Source organism: Ursus maritimus, unplaced genomic scaffold, assembly GCF_017311325.1.
Source record: "Ursus maritimus isolate PB19 unplaced genomic scaffold, ASM1731132v1 scaffold_5, whole genome shotgun sequence".
Classification (NCBI taxonomy): Eukaryota; Metazoa; Chordata; class Mammalia; order Carnivora; family Ursidae; genus Ursus; species Ursus maritimus.
The window spans coordinates 3,796,654-3,818,227 of record NW_024426663.1 but is presented as its reverse complement, the minus strand read 5'-3'; the positions used below and the strand labels follow the sequence as shown (position 1 = coordinate 3,818,227).

General features: G+C 38.3%; 1 protein-coding gene across 5 annotated transcripts in view; it reads left to right on the top strand.

Moving 5' to 3' along the window:
• Positions 1–21,574, top strand: part of FER (FER tyrosine kinase) — a 424,607-nt gene that overhangs the window by 22,762 nt on the left and 380,271 nt on the right. The window contains exon 3 of one of the 5 annotated variants that reach the window (XM_040621986.1): positions 4,027–4,094. The exons of 3 other annotated variants lie outside the window; for them this stretch is intronic. The gene's annotated coding sequence lies outside the window, so the exon portion shown is untranslated. Of the gene's footprint in view, positions 1–4,026; positions 4,095–15,733; positions 16,213–21,574 lie in introns of those variants that run through there. One more of the 5 variants, XM_040621987.1, reaches the window with a different exon arrangement.

The window sequence follows — 21,574 nt, the reverse complement described above, 5'->3', positions numbered from 1 at the left end:
ATTTATTTGACAGAGACAGAGACAGCCAGAGAGAGAGGGAACACAAGCAGGGGGAGTGGGAGAGGAAGGAGCAGGCTCCTAGTGGAGAAGCCTGATGTGGGGCTCGATCCCATAACGCCAGGATCACGCCCTGAGCCGAAGGCAGACGCTTAACCGCTGTGCCACCCAGGCGCCCCCCCCCATCCCCACCTTCTAACCAGTTGGTTATCCCTAGGAATGTATATCTAGTCGCCATGGACATTATAAAGCAGTAGCAGTCTAAGGTTTTATCTTTGAAAAATGCACAGTTTCAAGCAGGAAGCAGATTAAAATGCAAATGATAAACAAGCACTTTGGTAGAGACAGCCAGAGCTAGGCAGTGAGGAGAGATTAAGTACCCGCTCACTCTGGTACTTGGGTAGAGCTGATCTTCAGTGAGTGTTCTCCTTCTTTCCTTGCTTGCCTTCGAGTTTTACAGATTTGGTTGGTTTTCTTTAAGTGTTACATGGCATTTAGGAACAAGTGGTGTTTTGGGGGGAAGCAGTAGGAGGTAACATTTAAGCAGCATTTTTAAAGAGGGAGAGTCATATTTTGGTTGAGAGGATAGAAGGAAGCATCAGTGAGGAAGGGACTACTCATGGTGGTTTAGGGAGGTCTGTGAAGCCTTTCACTTCTTTTTGTTCTGGCCAGGCTTAGATTATACTCTGTGCCTCTACTACATTTTGTGTAGGGATTCCTTATAGCAATTATTGTGATGTGTTCAAACTGCTTTTCCTTAATAAGCTTCCTGAGGCTGTGACCAGTATTTTTTTTTTATATCTGTGGACCCAGGATCTCACCTGGCATATTGTAGACATTGAATAAATACTTATTGGATGAATGAATGAATGGAAAACTTTTACTGAGACCTAGTGCAAAATGACAGATTCCAGGAAGATACAGTCATGAATAGGACACACTGTCATTACTGAGTTCTATGATAACAAAGAAGCCTGCCTGGAGGAGGCAATATGAACACAATCCTGAAGTACTGATTAGCTAAGCTTTTTTAAAAAATGGCTAGAGGAAATGAAGATTGAAGCTGAAGATTGTTAGGACAAATGCAATAGAAAGAAGGTCAGGGGAAGTCAGTTAATTTAGTAAGTGTAGGGAAAGAAGTAGGGGGGTTACATGTCCCAGTTTGCCTGGGACAGTCCAGGTTTATATCTGTTGTCCTAGAATAATAAAGAGTAGCACCCCATTTTACTGTTAAAAATATCCCAGTTCTGGATGATCAGTGGCATCACCCTAAAAGAGAGAATATGGGGGTCCTGATGAATTTTAGAGACTATAGCTTAGTTAGTGGATGGCTGGAGGTCTTTTTGAGGTTGAAGAATATGTGTAGTAACAGTTAACTGTACCAGAGAGATGGTACATAGTAGGTTATGGCCTAAAGCTAGAATATTAAACTTTACCGTTGCAGAGATGAAACAGTTCAGGATGTAGGCTCTGGGCAATAGCAGTGGATGTTTGAAATGAAGTTGGATTGACTGGATCTTTGGAGAAAGATTATAGAGGTTAAAATCTCCATGGATGAAGATAAGAATTGGGTTAGAGAATAAGATTTGGGGGTAAGTGGAAACTGAAAAAAAGATTTGGAGACAACAAAGCTAGGTGGGGTAGGACTTGGTAAAGTTGAATAAAAAGAGACTTTTCAATGAGATTGGAAGAGCAGTAATTTGGACGTGGCACTAAGGAATCAGGATAATGTTACCCATCTTTCCGCCCCCTCAGCCCCATGGCTATGGGTGGTACCACATAGGGAAGGTGTAGCCTCTACCTGTGAGCACCATGTTTCTGGGGATCCAGGTTTCAGATAGAATAAGCAGTTGAAGGGTAGAGATTTAGGAAAATTTATTTACAAACTGAATGGAATTCTAGAACAATTTGGAAAGACATGACTTTAGCGAAAGAATAGAGCAGAAGTAGTGGGGATTAGGCCTTGCCTTTTGGGAGAAGACTGAATTATAAAAAGAAGCCAAGAGTGGAACTGAGTTTCCTCCATGTACTAAGCAGTAGCACAAGGTTTGTCTAATCCAGGTTCTCTGAGAGGCTGTATCATTGCAGGGTAGAAACTGGCTTTGGTTTAGTTCATTTGGATTATAATTTATGAAACCTTCATGGTTGCCATTCTGCTACTGTATGTCTTTAATGAACCTATTTGAAAGTATACATATGGATTTTGAAATTATTTTTTGACTTCTCCCTGTATTGCACCTCTCTTTGAAGGGACAAAAATTGTTTGACCTTAATTGGAACACTGAGCTCTTTTATAATAATTGATCACTTAGGAAGAGTAAAAGATTAAGAGGTATCTAGATTATGGTTATATGTCTAGAATTTAGACCATATAAGGTAGTTTGCATTGTGGCCATACTTAATCTTTTTAACCTTTTCTTTAACCTTAATCTTTTTAACCTGTTTTCTTTCAGATTAACGATGTTTCACCAACATGTCCTGCATTTTCCTACCTGTGTAACCTTGCTTATATTTATACTTCTACTTGGAAAGTAACCCTCCTTCCTCACTTGCTCTTCCATATCTTGTCCTTGTGGATGCTGTCTCTCTCATGCTTTATTAATAATGATTACTTTTTAATAAGTCTCTCCAAAGCCAGGCACATTATATACTTTATCTCATCTAACCTTCATTAACAACCCTGCAAAGTAGGTATTACTATCCCAATTTTAAAGATAAGAAAATTGGGTTTCCAGAGGTTAATTAAAATGCAGTTATACAGCTATTAAATGGTAGAGTTAGCATTTCAAACCAGGATTGTGTTTCCAAAGCCACCTCCTGCATGCACATTTGCAGATAGACCCATGTGCGTGTGCTCTTTTCATAAGTATCCTCAAGGCTTGTTGGAGATGTTCTCTCTCTCTCTCTCTCTCTCTTTTTAATTAAAAAAATGCTTTCCAGCTTCCTTGAGGTATAATTGACATATAACACGTGTGTTTCAGGTGCTCTATATAATGCATGTATATATTGTGATGTGATGTTCTCTTCTTAATAAAGACTTTTTAAGCTCCCTTTCTCGGCTGTGCTCTTTCCTTTCTCTGTGTCTTTGTAGCACTTTATACCTCATGCTTTTATATTCTGTGAAGCCTTCCTTGATGGCCTCTAGAAATATGCATGCTGCTTCTGTGTTTCTGCGGAGTTTATAACACATTTGTATTTGTGAACCTGTTGAATTATATTGCATTTGTTTGTTTCCATGTTTGTTACCCATAATAAGTTGTGGGCTTTTGAGACTAGGGACTATAATCTTATGGGTCTTGATATTCCTGGTACTGAGAAATATACCTGACACATAGATGTTCAATACATGTGGCTGAATAAATATTGAATGAATTGAATCATTGTTACCTATGAAGTTGTCTGTTTATTCTTAACACACTGTAAATGTTTGATGGCGTAATCCAAATTTTATATATCTTTGTACCCCTAACAGTATCTCCCGTGGTTACTCAATAAATACTTGTTGATTTATATTAATATTTTAAAACAAAGAAAAACATTCTGTTAATAATTCTGCTCTCCCCAAATAATTTTAAATGTCAGTACTTCAAATACATTTTTAAAATTAAAAAACAGTTCATTCAAAAACAAATTGTTCATTTGTTTATGGATTATATAGTGTTCCTTCTTAGTGGAATATTATCATCCATTAATGTTGATCCAGTAGGCTGGCTGGACAGTCCAGTGCTGTTTCAGTTGAATTAACTTTTATTTTAAATTAAGCTAAAAGCAACACTTTCAAATAAAGCATGAGAGGAGTTTTAAATACTGAATCTGTAAGGTGGCCAAGGTCAGCATATATTAACTGGTAATGAATGATGTTGTCTTTATAGTTAAACTCTGGTGACTGTTCATTCCTGCCTCTTTAACTGTTTATGAAAAAAACACCTCACTTTGTATTGATATGGTTGATAGTTTTTTGGTTTGTAATCTTGGTTATTACTTGCGTACTTGGTGGCTTTTTGTGACTTTGTTTCTGTCTTGCTGCAGGCAGCTTAATATTTTGTTCAAATAGAGTCACTGTTTCTGATTTCTGTCAGTATTGAAGCATATGAAAGGTAAGAAATACCATGAGATAATTATATTTGTACTTTAGCTGATAAATGATTTTATAGTCTTTATCAATGAACAAACATATACTAGTAATTTGAACCATAAACTGATTCTGTTGGGTTTTATTAGTCAAGGACTGTAAATTCAGACTCAGTTGAATTTCTTGCCAGCTTCTGAAAATATCTCTTGGGGAAAGAATGAAATATTTCCTATTTCTATCACACAGTTTTTGTTCACTTATTTACAGATTTTTAAAAATTAGCATACCTTCGTGGTATATTTGAATCTCTTTGTCAATGTTAAAGGAAATAACTAAATAGATATTTTTGACCACAAGACATCATCTGTGTTAAAGTAAATCACCCTTACTTGAAAGAGAATATTCAATACAGATTAAACTTTCTTTATGCTCTATAAAAACAATATTTATGTCTGTAGTCCCAGAGAATGTAAAAGTTGCTAGTTGTGGAGCCAAAAGTTGAAAAACAGGGGGCATTTTAGAATAAATACTTGCATATACCCTTATACTTACAAGAAATATCATGGGAATTCTGTCACCTTATTAAGAAAACTAGTTATCTGTCTTATATTTTGCTATTTATTAAATTCCATTTTTGTTTAAAAGTATATAGATTTCTTTTATACAACATGAACTTCTAATTTTTGAAAATATAGCAATTTTTATGGTTATTTTAAAGTTTTTATTTTTTATTTATTTATTTATTTTTTTAAAGATTTTATTTATTTATTTGACAGAGATAGAGACAGCCAGCGAGAGAGGGAACACAAGCAAGGGAAGTGAGAGAGGAAGAAGCAGGCTCATAGCGGAGGAGCCTGATGTGGGGCTCGATCCCACAACGCCAGGATCACGCCCTGAGCCGAAGGCAGACACTTAACCACTGTGCCACCCAGGCGCCCCTATTTTAAAGTTTTTAATAACTGCTGAATTGAAAACTGAGCATAACTCACTTGATTCTTAATAAGCTGAATAAAACAAATTTAAATAAATCTAAATAGTCAATAGTTCATTAGTTTCATTATTTTCACTTTTAAAAGATGCTATTTGAAAGTAGACATCTTTGCTAATAACACATATGCATTTTTGTATAATACTATTCCTGTCTGATTTGTGCTTACTGTCTACTCAATTGTAGCTATTTTTATTTTAAAATTTCATTTACAAATCTTTTAAAAAGTGAGTTCGCTCTTGCAATTATTTGCAGTAAATTGAATGCCTACTGTATCCTGGGTAGTAACTTAAGCCTCAGGGTTGTAAAGATGAAAAATTTGTGATATTTCAGAGTTTAAAGGGAGAAATATATTTAAGAAATAGCTAACATATACCATGAGAATTGTTATATTAATCATAGATACTTACGTGATGCCTGAGATCTGAGAAAAGGGAACACCTAAGTTGGCCTGGGTGGTTATGATTGTGGGGGATAGTCAGAGAAGCCTTCACATAGAATACTACTTTAAAGTTGAGCTGTTGATAATTCTTCAGGCAGACAAAGGAGGAAAAGCATTTAGATTGAAGGAACATCTGCAAAGACACGGACATTTAAGGAACCATAAGAAGAAGTAAGGGGTGGTACTGTTGCTGAGGGTGGAAGGTTGTCTTGGGCCAGTGTTGATTATCAGGCAGAGGAGTTGAAATTTGAACCTGTAGGTTAGGGTTGTAAAATTAATACGTAGTGTTATTAAGTAGCCTAAAGAATGAAAACTCTGAAGTAGGGACTGTGGGGCACAAAAGAATGCATGTGGAGTGCTGTGTGGCTGTGTAGCTAATTCATTTAACAGATATTTATTGCAGCTCTATGCAAAGCACAGTTTTAAGCCCTGGAGCTATACTGGGGGAACAGAGCACAGTACTTCCCTGACTGACTGGAACTTACATTATAAATCAGTCTATGATATAGTAACCCCTCTGACCCATTCTGTGTCTCTGTCTCTCTCTGTAATTTTTGGCTACAGCATAACTGTATGTTTTCCTTGCCATTTTTTTTTCATCTTCCATAGGGCTAACATAGGCAACTCTTTCCTATTATTTCTGGAAGAATGTAGCTGAATTTGTGATGCCCTCTCCACATGTTCTTCCTCTGAGCTGTAGTTTGAGATCTGGGCATAACTTTTTTCAAATTGGAATTTCTCTTGAGGTAATTGTAGACTAACATGGAGTTGTATGAAATAATAATCCCTGGTATATTTTGTTCAGTTTCCCCCAATGATAACATTTTGCAAAACTATATATAAAATGACCAGTATATTAACATCAACACATTCCACCAGTGTTATTTATAGAAATATGAATTTTAATTGTACTGGGTTGTAAATGTATTCATTTGTTGTGTGTATATTAAGTCCTATAAAATTTTACTACCAGTCTAGGCTCATGTATCCACTACTATCATCAAAGTATCAAACAGTTCCAATACAATAGAATCCCTGGAGTTACCCTTTTAAAACCACACTCGCTTCCCTCCTCTGTTCTGCAAGCCCTAAACCCTGGCAACCCTTATTCTGTCCTTTTTCCAAAATTTTGTCATTTCAAGAATGTTATATAAATGGAATCATGCAGTGTGTAACTTTTTGGGATTGGCTTTTTTCATTCAGCAGGATTCTTGGAGATTGATCCAAGTAGTTGCCTATCTCGATAGTTTGTTCCTTTTTACTGTGGGTAGAATTCCATGGTATGTACTCACTCATTGAAGGATCTCTGGGCTGATTCCAGTTTTTGGCTATTATGAAAAAAATCTGCTATGAACATTTGTGTTTAACTTTTTGTATGAAGATATGTTTTCATTTAACTGGCATAAATGTCCAAGACTGCAATTCTGGGTCATAATGTAGTTGAATGTTTAGTTTTATCAGAAACCAGAATGGATGTTACCATTTTATTTTCTGAGCAGCAACAGATGAGGGATCCAGTTTTTTCCATATTCCCGCAACCATTTGGTTTTGTCATCATATTTTATTTTAGCCATTCTGTTAAGTGTGTACTGATATCTCATTGTAGCTTTTTAATAATTTTATTTATTTATTTATTTATTTAGTAGCTGTTCTTTTTTTTTTTTATTTTAGCCATTCTGTTAAGTGTGTACTGATATCTCATTGTAGCTTTTTAATAATTTTATTTATTTATTTATTTATTTAGTAGCTGTTCTTTTTTTTTTAATAATTTTTATTTTATTTTATGATTCACCATACAGTACATCTCCAGTTTTTGATGCAGTGTTCCATGATCCATTATTTGCGTATAACACCCAGTGCACCATGCAATACGCGCCCTACTTAATACCCATCACCAGCCTATCCCAGTCCCCCACCCCCCTCCCCTCTGAAGCCCTCAGTTTGTTTCCCAGAGTCCACAGTCTCTCATGGTTCATTCCCCCTTCTGTTTACTCCCCCTTCATTCTTCCCTTCCTTCTCCTACCCATCTTCCTATTTCTTATGTTCCATAAATGAGTGAAACCATATGATAATAGTCTTTCTCTGCTTGACTTATTTCACTTAGCATAATCTCCTCCAGTCCCGTCCATGTTGCTGCAAATGTTGTGTAATCGTTATTTCTGATGGCTGAGTAATATTCCGTTGTATATGTAGACCACATCTTCTTAATCCAGTCATCTGTTGAAGTGCATCTCCGCTCCTTCCACGATTTAGCTATTGTGGACAGTGCTGCTATGAACATTGGGGCTCATATGGCCCTTCTCTTCACTACGTCTGTATCTTTGGGATAAATACCCAGTAGTGCAATGGCTGGATCATAGGATAGCTCAAGTTTTAACTTTTTAAGGGACCTCCACACTGTTTTCCACAGTGGCTGTACCAACTTGCATTCCCACCAACAGTGTAAGACGGTTCCCCTTTCTCCACATCCTCTCCAACATTTGTTGTTTCCTGCCTTGTCAATTTTTGCCATTCTAACTGGCGTAAGGTGGTATCTCAAAGTGGTTTTGATTTGAATTTCCCTGATGGCTAATGATTTTGAACATTTTTTCATGTGTCTGTTAGCCATTTGTATGTCTTCATTGGAAAAGTGTCTGTTCATATCTTCTGCCCATTTTTTGATTTGTTTATTTGTTTCTCATGTATTGAGTTTGAGAAGTTCTTTGTAGATCTTGGATACCAGTCTTTTATCTGTAGTGTCATTTGCAAATATCTTCTCCCATTCCGTGGGCTGCCTCTTAGTTTTTTTGACTGTTTCCTTGGCTGTGCAGAAGCTTTTTATCTTGATCAAGTCCCACAAGTTCATTTTTTCTTGTTTCTCTTGCCTTTGGAGATGTGTCATGAAAAAAGTTGCTGTGGCCGATGTCAGGTTGCAGCCGATGTTCTCCTCTATGATTTTGATGGATTCCTATACACGCAGGGGTCTCTCATTAGAGTTTATCTTTATGTATGGTGTGATAAAGTCAGTTACCACATGTGCTGTCTCATTTTTAGCACTATTATGGAAGAGACTGTCTTTTTCCACTGGATGTTTTTCCCTGCTTTGTCAGATTAGTTGCCCAAAGTGCCGAGGTCCATTTCTGCGGTTCTCTATTCTGTTCCATTGGTCTATGTGTCTGTTTTTGTGCCAGTACCATGCTGCTTTGTGATCACAGCTTTGTAGCATACGAAATCAGACTTGCAGCTGTTTTCCTTTTAACAGTTCCTTGGTGATTCGGGGCCTTTCTGGATTACAATTAAGGCTGTTTGTTCCAGTTCTTTAAGAATGTCATTGGTATTTTGATGGGATACAGAAAGTGTAGTTGCTCTGGAGCATAGCTTTTAATTATGTTTATTCTTCCGATCCAAGGCATGGAATATTTTTCCATGTTTTTGTGTCTTCTTCAATGTCTTTTTCAAAAAGTGATTTGTAGTTTCTAAATATAGGTCCTACGTCTTGGTTAATTCGGGATAATGTTGATTTTTGGTGCTATCGTAAATGGAATGGATTCCTAATTTCTCTTTCTTCAAGTCTCATTGTTCGTTATAGAAATGCAACTGATTTCTGAGCATTGATTTTGTATCCCGCCACATTACTGAATTGCTCTATAAGTTCTAGTAGTTTGGGGGTGGAGTCTTTTGGGTTTTCTATATAGAGTATCATGTCATCTGTGAAGAGAGACAGTTTGACTTCTTCTTTGCCGACTCGAATACCTTTTATCCCTTTTTGTTGTCTGATTGCTGTTGCAAGGACTTCTAGTACTATGTTGAATAATAATGGCCAGAGTGGGCATCCTTGTCGTGTTCCTGATCTTAAGGGAAAGGCTTTTAGCTTTTCCCCATTGAGAATGATATTCGCCGTAGGCTTTATTCATAGATGGTTTTTTATGAAATTGAGGAATGTACCCTCTATCCCTACCCTCTGAAGGGTTTTAATCAGGAAAGGATGCTGTATTTTGTCATATGCTTTTTCTGCATCAATTGAGAGGACCATATGGTTCTTGACTCTTTTCTTGTTGATATGATCTATCACACTGATCGATTTGCAAATGTTGAACCACCATTGCATCCCAGGGATGAATCCCACTTGGTCTTGATGGATAATCCTTTTAATATACTGTTGGATCCTATAAGCTAGGATCTTGTTGAGAATTTTGGTGTCCATATTCGTCAGGGAAATCGGTCTGTAATTCTCCTTTTTGATGGGGTCTTTACCTGGTTTGGGGATCAAGGTAATACTGGCCTAATTGAATGAGTTTGGTAGTTTTCCTTCTGTTTCTATTTTTTGAAACAGCTTCAGGAGAGTAGGTATTATTTCTTCTTTGAATGTTTGGTAGAATTCTCCGGGGAAGCCGTCAGGCCCTGGACTCTTGTTTTTGGGGAGGTTTTTGATCACTGCTTCAATCTGTTCATAATTAATCAGTTTGGTTAAATAATCAATTTCTTCCTGTTTCAGTCTTGGTAGTTTATAGGTTTCCAGGAAGTCATCCATCTCTTCCAGGTTGTTTAATTTATTGGCATAAAGCTGTTGATAAAAGTTTCTGATGATCCTTCCTATTTTATTGGTGTTGGTCGTGATCTCTCTCCTTTCATTCATAATTTTATTAATTTGGGTCCTTTCTCTGTTCTTTTGAATAAGTCTGGCCAGTGGCTTATCGACTTATTTATTCTTTCAAAGAACCAGCTTCTGGTTCTGTTGATCTGCTCTACTGTGCTCCTGGTTTCTAATTCATTGATTTCTGATCTAATCTTGATCATCTGCCTTTTCATGCGTGGGTTAGGCCTTTTCTTCTGTCCCAGCTCCAGTTTCTTGAGGTGAGAATATAAAAACTGCATTTTAGATTTTTCTATTCCTTTGAGTGAGGCTTGGATGGCTATGTATTTTCCCCTTAGGACTGCCTTTGTGGTGTCCCATAGGTTTCGTACCAACGTGTTTTCATTCTAATTGGTCTCCAAACATTGCTTAATCTCCTTTTTAATTCCCTGGTTTACCCAGTCATTCTTGGGCAGGATGTTTCTTAGTTTCCATGTGTTTGAGTTTCTTCCAAATTTTTCCTCGTGATTGAGTTCCAGTTTCAAAGCATTGTGGTCTGAGAATATGCAGGGAATAATCTCAGTGTTTTGGTATTGGTTGAGTCCTGTTTTGTGACCCAGTATATGGTCTATTCTGGAGAACGTTCCTTGTGCATTTGAAAAAAATGAGTATTCCGTTGTTCTGGGGTGTAGTGTTCTATATATATCTATGAGGTCCATCTGGTCCAGTATGTCATTCAAAGCTCTTGGTTCTTTGTTGATTTTCTGCTTAGGTGATCTGTCTATTGCTGAGAGTGGAGTGTTGAGGTCCTCTACTATTAACGTATTATTATCTATACATCTCTATTCTGGTTAAGAGTTGGCTTGTGTATCTAGCTGCTCCCCTGTTGAGGGCATAGATATTTATAACTGTCATATCCACTTGTTGGATACATCCTTTAAGAATAATATAGTGTCCTTCTGTATCTCTAACTACAGTCTTTAGTTTAAAATCCAGTCTGTCTGATATGAGAATTGCTACCCCAGCTTTCTTTTGAGGTCCATTGGCATGAAAGATGGTTTTCCATCCCTTCACTTTCAGTAGGGATATATCTTTAGGTTCAAAATGAGTCTCTTGTAGAAAGCAAATGGGTGGGTCATGTCTTTTTATCCAATCTGCAACCCTTTGGTGTTTTATGGGCACATTTAGGCCATTCACATTGAAAGTGATTATTGAGAGATACGATTTTAATGATGTCATGTTGCCTGTGAAGTCTTTGTTTCTATAGAATGTAAATTTCTGTTCTCTATTACTCTTGGGGCCTTTTTACTTTTATAGAACCCCCCCTTAATATCTCATGTAGGGCTGGTTTGGTGGTTACGAATTTGGTCAGTTTCTGCTGATCTTGGAAGGTCCTTATCTCTCCATCCATTCTGAATGACAGCCTTGCTGGATAAAGGATCCTTGGCTGCATATTCTTCTCAGATAGATCTTTGAAAATACCCTGCCAACCCTTCCTAGCCTTCCAGGTCTCTGTAGACAGGTCTGACGTTATTCTGATATTTTTCCCTTTGTAGTAAGGATTTTCTTCCCCCTGGCCGCTTTCAATACTGTATCCTTGAATCTAATATTTGCGAATTGCACTATGACGTGACATGGTGTAGGTCTGTTCTCACTGGCCTTGGGAGGGGTCCTCTCTGCTTCTTGGACACGAATGCTTGTTTCCTTTGCCAGATTAGGGAAGTTCTCAGCTACAGTTTGTTCAAGTATCTCTTCTAGACCTGTCTCTTTCTCCACCCCCTTAGGGATGCCGATGATTCTGACATTGGAACGTTTCATTGAGTCAGTAATTTCCCGTAATCTACATTCTTGAGATTGGATTTTTTTGAGCCAAGTTTCTGTTTTAACTTTCTCTTCTACCGTCCCATCCTCCAATTCACTAATTCGTTCTTCTCCCTCATTTACCCTGGCCCTCAGAGTGTCTAGTTTAGAATGCATTTGATTCATAGCATTTTTAATTTCTGTGAGACTTGCTCTAATTTCTGCCCTTAGAGATTCTATATTCTCATTAATATTTTCATTAATAGTTTTTTCAAGCCTAGACAGCATCTTGACCATTGTTACTCTGAACTCCATTTCTGACAATTTGGTTATATCCATATCCATCAGTTCTGTGGCAGAGACCACAGACTTATTATCTTTTCTTTGCCGGGGGGGATTTCTCCTCCTCGTCATTCTGATGAGGAGAGGTTGTGGGGATACCTAGAGCCCAATTTATTGACCAGGACCCAGGCAGTGTGCACTTGTTTTATAGGGACCTTAGGGATGTAGGCTTCTTGATTTTTCAGCCTGCCTTCTGGGCGAGGGGCCTGCCGTGCTGATATTCAGGCAACCCTGTTTGGGTAGAGTTGCCCCGTCCCCTGCGAGGGGGGATGGGGATGGGTACAATGGGAGCCGGTATTTCCAGGCTTTTGTTCTCTGGCGGCTTTCCCTGGCAGTTTTCTGTGACTCTTCTGAGAGTCAGAGCCACAGTGGCCGAATCCTAGCCTCTGTCTCCGAACAGAGAGATTGCAGTCCACTCTCCACTGCGCTCTCTTGGCCTCTTTAACTCTGTTTCTGTCAGTGCTGCTAAAAACCCTGCAGCTTCCTGGGTTGTGTGTCCCCCAGCCGTTCTCCCAACCCTCATTTCCAGGGCCGGCCCGTGTCTGTCCTTTGTGCTTCTAACACTGCCAGCCGTCCCGGTTCCCACGCATGCTCCTGAGCTCCCTGTTTCAATATGGTTTGTGCGCGCCCCGGAGCGCCTGTTTTGTCTGGTTGTGCACGCCCTCCCGAGCTCCCGGCAACAGTCCAGTTCCACTGAGCTCTCTGGAGCTCCAGTTTTCAGTCTGGTCACGCGCTCGCTCCCGAGCTTTCAGTTTCAGTCTAGTTCCAGTGAGCGCTCTGGAGCTCCAAATTTCAGTATGGTCGCATGTGCGTTCCCAGGCTCACGGTCTCAGTCCGTGAGTGCGGCCGCTCCCCCGTGCAGGTGGCTTCCGCTTCCCGGCGCCTGAGCACGGAGTCTCCCTCCCCCTTCCGTTTATCTTCCGATATCTGTGCGTGGATTCATGGCTCCCTGCTTTGTACCTCAATACTCAGCACTGGAGATGTTCATTTGTAGAGATCCAGATGTATCTTCCTGCGTCTCAGGCTGATTCCGTGGGTGTTCAGGATGGTCTGGTATATATCCAGTTTGACTCAGTGTTCCAGCTGAGAAAGGGGTTCCCTACTCCCCCGCCATCTTTTCTCCTCCTTGCAGAAAGTGGTCGCTTTTCTGTTCATAGGGTTTCTGCTCTTCTTTTCTTCCTTCTCCAGTTGCGTTCATTGGTATTCAGAATGGTTTGGTAGCTCTCTAGCTGAATTCCTGGGACCAGACAAACTTTAGGTCTCCTGCTCCTACGCCATCTTGGAACTCCCCTCCCCCCATTTACTATTTATCAGAGAGAGAGAGAGAACACAGGCAAGGGGAGCAGCAGGCAGAGGGAGAAACAGGCTCCCTGCTGAGCAAGAAGCCTGATATGGGACTCAGGATCATGACCCGAGCTGAAGGTAGATGCTTAATCCACTGAGTCACCCAGGTGTCCCTTTTTTTTTTTTTTAATTTATTTTTAAGTAGGTTTCATGCCCAGCACGGGGCTTGAACTCATGTCCCTGAGATCAAGAGTTGCATGCTCCACCCTGAGCCAGCCAGGCATCCCTCTCGTTGTAGTTTTAATTGCATTTCCATGATGGCTAATTATGTTGAATATCTTTTCGTGTGCTTATTTGCCATTTTTGTATCCTTTTTTGTGAAATGTCTGTTCATGTCTTTTGCTCATTTTCTAGTTGGATCTTTGGTTTTCATTTAGATACTGTATTTTAAATACTGTATTTTAGATACTGCTCTGTCAGATATGTCATGTGTAAATATTTTCTCAAAGTCTGTAGCTTGTCTTTTTATCCTATTCACATGGGCTTTCACACACAAAATTTTTAATTTTGATGAGGCCCAATTTATTGATTTTTCTTTTTTATGGATTGTGTTTTTGTGTCAAGTCTAAGAACTTTGCCTAACTTTAGATCCAGTAGTTATCCTTCTTTCTTTTCTAGAAGTTTTACATTTGTATTTACAGTTTACAGTCCTTTTTGTTTTTTTGAGAGCGAGAAAGAGAGAGTGTGTGCTTGCATGCGTGCACAAACACACACACACACACACACCCCAGAGCTGGTTTGGGGGGGGTGTGGAGGAGCAGAGGGAGAGGCAGAGAGAGAATCCTAAGCAGGCTCCATACCCGGCACAAGCTTATCTCATAACCCTGAGATCATGACCTGAGCCAAAATCAAGAGTTAGGCACTGGGGGCGCCTGGGTGGCTCAGTTGTTAAGTGTCTGCCTTCGGCTCAGGGCGTGATCTCAGAGTCCTGGGATTGAGCCCTGCGTCGGGCTCCCTCCTCTGCTGGGAGCTTGCTTCTTCCTCTCCCACTGCCCCTGCTTGTGTTTCCTCTCTCGCTGCCTGTTTCTCTGTCAAATAAATAAATAAATAAAATCTTAAAAAAAAAAAAAAAAAAAAGAAAAAGAAGAGTTAGACGCTGAACTAACTGAGCCATCCTGGTGCCCCAGTTCATGATCCTTTTGAGTTAATTTTTGTATAAGGTGTTAGGTCAAGATTGTCTCTCTGTTTCTCTCTTGCTCTCTCTGTCTTTTTTTCTTGGCCCGTAGCTATCCAGCCGCTCCAGTAACACTGAATTGCTTTTGGACCTTTGTCAAGAAGCAGTTGAGCATATTCGTGTGGATCTATTTCTGGGTTCTCTACTCGGTTCCATTGATCTGTTGTTTATGCTCTACCAAGATCACACCATCTTGGGGCGCCTGGGTGGCATAGCGGTTAAGCGTCTGCCTTCGGCTCAGGGCGTGATCCCAGTGTTATGGGATCGAGCCCCACATCAGGCTCCTCTGCTATGAGCCTGCTTCTTCCTCTCCCACTCCCCCTGCTTGTGTTCCCTCTCTCGCTGGCTGTCTCTCTGTCGAATAAATAAATAAAATCTTAAAAAAAAAAAAAAGATCACACCATCTTGATTTCTGTAACTTTATATTAGCCTATTCCCCAAGAAGGACATACTTCTTTGAATAATCTTTTAGCCCCATCTCTTTCTCCTCTCTTTCCAGAACTCAGAACTCAGATGATATAAATGTTGGATCTTTTATTATCGTCCCACAGGTCTCCAAGGCTTTACTCTTTTTTTGTCAGTTTTCTGTCGTTTGGACTGGTTGAATTCTTTTGCTCTGTCCTTATATTCACTCACTGATAGTATCCTCCTTCATTGCCACTCTGCTATTGAGCTTATCTAGTGAGTTTTTTATTCCTGTTGTTGCATATTTTAGTTCTGTAATTTCCATCTGGTTATTTTTATAACTTCTATTTCTTTGCTTAGATTTTCCATTTTTACATTTGTTTTTAAGAGAATTTATAACTGATGAAACATTTTTAAGATAGCTGATTTAAAATCCTTTTCAGAGAATTCCAACATGTAATTCTTCTCAGTGTTGGCATTAGTTGATTGTCTTTTCTCATTCAAGCTGTGATTTTTCTTGGTTCTTGGTATGAGAGGTGATTTTCAATTGAATCTTAGATATTTTATCTATTAATGTGGAGACCCTGGGGTCTATTTCAGTATTTTATATTCACAGGAAGTCCTTCTGTTTAACAGGGTTAGCATGCAGACCTGTTGGCCTATTTTTATGGGCTGTGGTTTCAATGACAGTTAATTGTCAGAGGCTTTGTGCTGTTATTTTGGTTTGCTGCGTTTGTCTGATATAACTAGGGCTCCCACTGGTTCCTGCAGGTGTTGCTTGACAGAGTGGATGTTTTTCTTAGGCTGAGCTACTAGATATCTATTGGTAGAAAAGGGCTAAGGTAGAATTTCCGTACTGTGCCCCCTCCCTGTCCTGATGTCTGCGGGCAGGAGAGGAACGTCTTGGAGAGCAGCAGCTTCAGCTGGGTTCCTTTTGTTGGTTCTGCCTGCCTTCTGCTCTCTCTGGTGGGAAAGGAGGTCCTCAGACCTGTGAGGACAAAGAGGTTTCCTGACCTGATAGCTGGGTCTCTGTTGCTGGTTCTTCTTGCCTCATTCAGTTTCTCTTGGTGGAAAAGGGGATTCTCAGGCCTAGCAGGTAAAGAGAGTGCTTCTCCTAGCTGTTTACTTTTGGTGGGGCTTGTAAATAATTTCTCTTTTGGTGGCGTCTGGCTCTCCGATTGTCGTCAGAGGGACTCCTATTGGATCTTGGGGGAGTTAACCTACATATATGGGCTGCCTTTTGTTACTAGGTGGGAGGTTGGGAAGAGCTGGGTCTCAGTGACCTCCTGTTGGGTAAGGAGAACATGAGACCCCTGGCCTCTGTGCTGTTCTTCTAATCCTAGGGCCAAGGGAAGTTGCCTTCTAGCCACCTTTCACAGTTCTTCTTTGGTTGTCTCTTGTGCTCTCTCTCGTGTTTATAGTTGTGTTTTGTGCGATGGAGCTGGGAAAAAATGGTCTCTGTCATCTTATCTGGACCAGAAGCTGGATTTTACTTTTATTTTATTTTTTATTTTTATTTTTTAAGGATTTTATTTATTTATTTAACAGAGATAGAGACAGCCAGCGAGAGAGGGAACACAAGCAGGGGGAGCGGGAGAGGAAGAAGCAGGCTCATAGCGGAGGAGCCTGATGTGGGGCTCGATCCCATAACGCCGGGATCACACCCTGAGCCGAAGGCAGACGCTCAACCGCTGTGCCACCCAGGCGCCCCTGCATTTTACTTTTAATTTTGGTTTCTTTGTTGTATGAACATGGAGGTGGTAGGGAGATACTGGCTGGGCCTGAGTTTGACCTTGTTGGGGCCCCTGAAACTTACTTTCTCTTATGAAATTCCATTAAACATCTTGTACTCCTGGATTTAATTTCATCCACCAGTTCTTCACAGAGCTTGGAATACGGCAGGCTGAGGCTGCGCTCATTTTGTAACGTCCTGTCCTGGTGCAGAGAGGCTTCTCTCTTTAGATATTTTCTTGACTGTCCCTATGTTGGCCTATTCACTCTGCCTGCTTCTTTTCATATTGGAGTATCCAGTGTGAATTCTCAGGATTTTGTTAACTCTGACTCTTCAGAAAGTCTTCTAGAAGTTAGGGTAGTGTTGGGCACATTGCCATAGTACCTAGAGCATCAGAAATTCATCTTTCTTTTCTTTGAAACCATGCTGTGAAAGTTGTGGCATAATGTTGCTATTTACTCTATTTACTGATAATATATTTGAATTTTTGCTTTTTCTTAAAAACAAATTTTTGTTCTTTTTATTAGTTACTGGTGGTAGGAGCTTCTGAGATACTGCTTCACTATACCAAATTTATCCCCAAATTCCCATAATGACTTTTTGTAATTTTCACATCTTCCTCTCACATTTGGTATTGTGAATATCTTCTTTTTCATCCTGGCATCTGTAACTCTACCAAACCTCTTTTTTTATATTTTCTTTAAAGGAGCTCCGTATTCTCATTCTTCCAATTCTGTTGGTATTGTCAACATTTCTTATTAAAGCCTTGAAGTTGTCTTTGGATCATCTGTCTCTCTTTTGTTCCCTAAATTTATACACCACATCAAGGATCTTTCTTCTTAATTCTCACTGATAGTGTCAATTACAGATTCTCATTTTTCAACTTATATATTGCTATGACTTATTCATTTGTCTTATGTCTCATTTTTTCCCCTCTCTTCGAGCTATTTTATCCGTACCTTTCAGATTAAAATCTATCTCTATGTCCCTCTGTCTCTTTTTATTGCTATAACATACAGATAGAAAAGTATATGAATCCAGGTGCTCAGCTTGATGAAATTTCACAAATTGAACATGCTTATGTAACTAGCACCAGTAAATTATTCATTAAAAAATCACATTCATGATCATGTTATTTTGCCTTAAAAACCAACTAATGCAAGGATTTTCATCCTTATTAGCTTCCTGAACAGTGGAATAGCAGATAAATTAGTATGGCATCTCTCACTGCTTGCCACGTATAGCTTGATTTTGAAGACATTTTTTCTTTGCTTTGCTTCATATTTACTTTTTTTGTCCTATACTGCTCCTACTTCCTGGGATACATTTCCTCTTTGACTTTATATAATCTAAATCATGGTCATTTTCCACCCCTATCTCAAATCTTGCTATTTCTAGGAAACTTTTCTGGGCTGGTCTAGCTTTCATTATTTTTTTTTTCTCTCTTCAAAAATTCTTTAATTTATTTTTTGAATAGGTAATATCAGTACAATCACTTAGCACAAAATTCAAATGTACAAAAGGGTACATGGTGAAAAGTCCCTCTCCCACTCCAGTGCCCCAGCTACTATGTGTTCTTCGGGAAATATTTTTTGTACTTATATGGAAAATTAATTTCTGTCATTCTTCCTCTTTTTTATACAATGTAAGCATACCAAGTTCTGTATCTCACTTTTTTCAGTTAGAAGTTTTTAATGGTAGTTCCAGATCAACACACAAAAGATTTTCTCATTTTTTATTAGGACTGAATGATATTTCACTGAATGAATATACCGTGATCAGATCTACCACATATGATTGTGAAAGTTGAACACTGAACACATTCACGTAGACTGTGATTTGAATGGCACTCCCTAGAATTGTTTAGTTACAATCAGATGCAGCGGACTTGATTGTAATTTACCTAGTCAGTTCCTTCTGATGGATATTTCTGGTTTCTTTTGTATTGGTATCTCAGACACTACTGAAACAAATAATCTTATTTATGTCATTTGTCTGTAGAATATCATTCTCTTAATTCCTCAAGTATTTATAATCTCTACCAATTTAACAATTAGGCAAGGTCTTGATTTATTATGGAGTTGTTTTTAAAATTTCTATCATTTGTCATTCCTTAAGGAGTGGTACCATAAATGAAATTATTTTATATTTCTAGACCTAGAATACTGGTGTGTATAAATACACCTTTAGGATGGGCTGGAGTGTTTCTCTTTTAGCTGCCAGATTCTGTTTTCTTTTTTATCCCTTTGAGCTCTTCATAATCCTTTTGAAGTTCCTGGTAATGGAAGAAAAAAATATTATCGAAGTTTAGATCAGAGGCAGGTGTATTTAGAAGCAGAAGTGATATTTATCCCAAGTTATGGAATAAAATGAACCACAATCTCAGGTATAGGTTTTTAAAAAAGGAAAATGTTTCACATTTCTTTGGCCTCAAAAATTATTCCTTATTTTTCCGTTGAAAACATGGGATGAGATAGAATGTATCTTCACTGAAACTTAGATGAGCTGTAGGTAGAATAACAGAAAAATGTTCATTGTAAATTTTTGTGTCCTGTAAAGATACAGTGTATCAAAGTAAAAAATTTAAAGCTACTACATCCAAAGTGAAAAAACTGGAATTATCCTATTCCATATTAAAGTGATTAAGTCAATTACTTTGTATTGACTTAATTATGTTAAGGTCCATTTGGTGTCCTGGTTGTTACTTTGGGATCTTTGATGAAGTTCAGTTTTCCACAACCTTTTTTCTCTTCTCTACTTATTTGATAGATCATAAAACTGGCCAGTTTTCTGTTGGGGAAAAATTGTAATTTGTTCTCTATGTGGAAAACCCACATTTTTACCATCTCTTTAGATGTTACCAGTGAGAAACATTTCTCATTTTTCTCTATAGCTTAGAGGATCTCAGCTGAATTAACAGGAAAATGACTTCTGGTATGGATAAGCCAGAACTAAAAATAAGAGGTGTGTTTCTTCAGTTCTTCTGACAGGCCCTGAAAGATTCATTGCCTGAAATTTTAGGAGTCTGGAGAGCAAAATAAATGCTATCATAGTTTTTGGGATTTATAGCAAATAAGCAGGATATTTTGGGGAAATTTCTGAGAACTGACCTTTAGATGATCATAAGTTACACCGTAGTGATTTTTTAAGCAACTTTATTGAGATATAACTCACATACTGAAGAATTTACCCACTTAAACTGTATATAGTTCAGTGGTTTTTATTCTGTTCACGGAGTTGTGCAACCATCGCCACAATCAATTTTAAAATGCTTTCATTGCCCCAAAATGAAATCCAGTATCCACTGACAGTTGCTCCTCATTTCTTCCCAAATTTGCCTGCCCCAGGAACTACTAATCTACTTTACATCTGTACAATTTGGGCATTTCATATAAAGAGATCATTGTGTCTAGGTTTCTTTTACGTAGCATAATATTTACAAGGTTCACCCATATTGTAGCGTCTATCAATACTTTTTTCCTTTTCATTGCTAATATTATGTTTTATGTAGATATCATATTATATTTATCCATTCATCAATTGATGGATATTTGGATTATTTCCACTTTGTAACTGTTATGAATAATTCTGCTGGAACTTTGATGTACAAGTTTTTTGTGGGCATATGTTTTCATTCCTCTTGGATATATACCCAAGAGTGGAACATATCATAACTCTATGTTTAACTTTGAGGAACAGCCCCCTGTTACATTTCCACCAGCAATATATGAGAGTTCTAATTTCTTCACCGTCTCCAACACTTGATATTGTCTGTCTTTGATTAAAGACATCCTAGGGTGTGACGTTGTATCTCATTGTCGTTTTGATTGGTATTTTCCTAATGGTTAATGATATCGAGCATCTTTTCATGTTCTTATTAGACATTTGTAACTCTTGTTTGGAGATGTGTCTGTTGCCCATTTTAATTGGTTTGTCTTTTTATTATTGAGTTGTAAGAATTCTTTATTCCAGATAGAAGTCCCTTATCAAATAAGTATTTGCAAATATTTTCTCCCATTCTATGCTCTTTTCACTTTCTTAACGATGACCTTTGAAGTGCAGAAGTTTTAAATTTTGATTAAATCCAATTTATGTATTTTAATTTTGTTGCTTTTGCTTATGGTGTCTTATCTAAGAAACCATTTCCTGAGCCATGGTTACAAAGATTTACTACTTTGTTTTCTTCTGAGAGTTTTATAGTTTTAGCTCTGATATTTAAATCTATTATCCCTTTAGAGTTAATTTTTTTATATATGGCCTAAGGAAGGCATCCTACTTTATTCTTTTGCATGTGGAAATCCAGTTGTCCCAGCACCATCAGTTGAAAGACTTTTTTTCTGAATGAAAAGACTTGGCACTCTTGTAGAAAATCATAAATACGAGGTTTCACATCTGGACCCTCTATTCTATTCCACTGATCTCTATGTCTGTCTATATGCCAATACCACATTGTCTTGATTATTGTAGCTATTCATTAAGTTTTGAAATCAGGAAGTGTGAGTCTTCCATCTTTGTTCTTCTTTTTCAAGACTTTTTTTTTTAGATTAGATTTTTAATTTCTGTAAAAAAAATCTATATGTTAATATGGATTAAGTTAAATCTGTAGATCAGATTGGAGAGGATTGCTTTCTTAACAGTAGTAAGTCTTTTGGATCCATTAACATGAGTCTTTCCATTTCTTTAGGTCTTCCTTAATTTCAACAATATTTTATATTTCAAGATTACA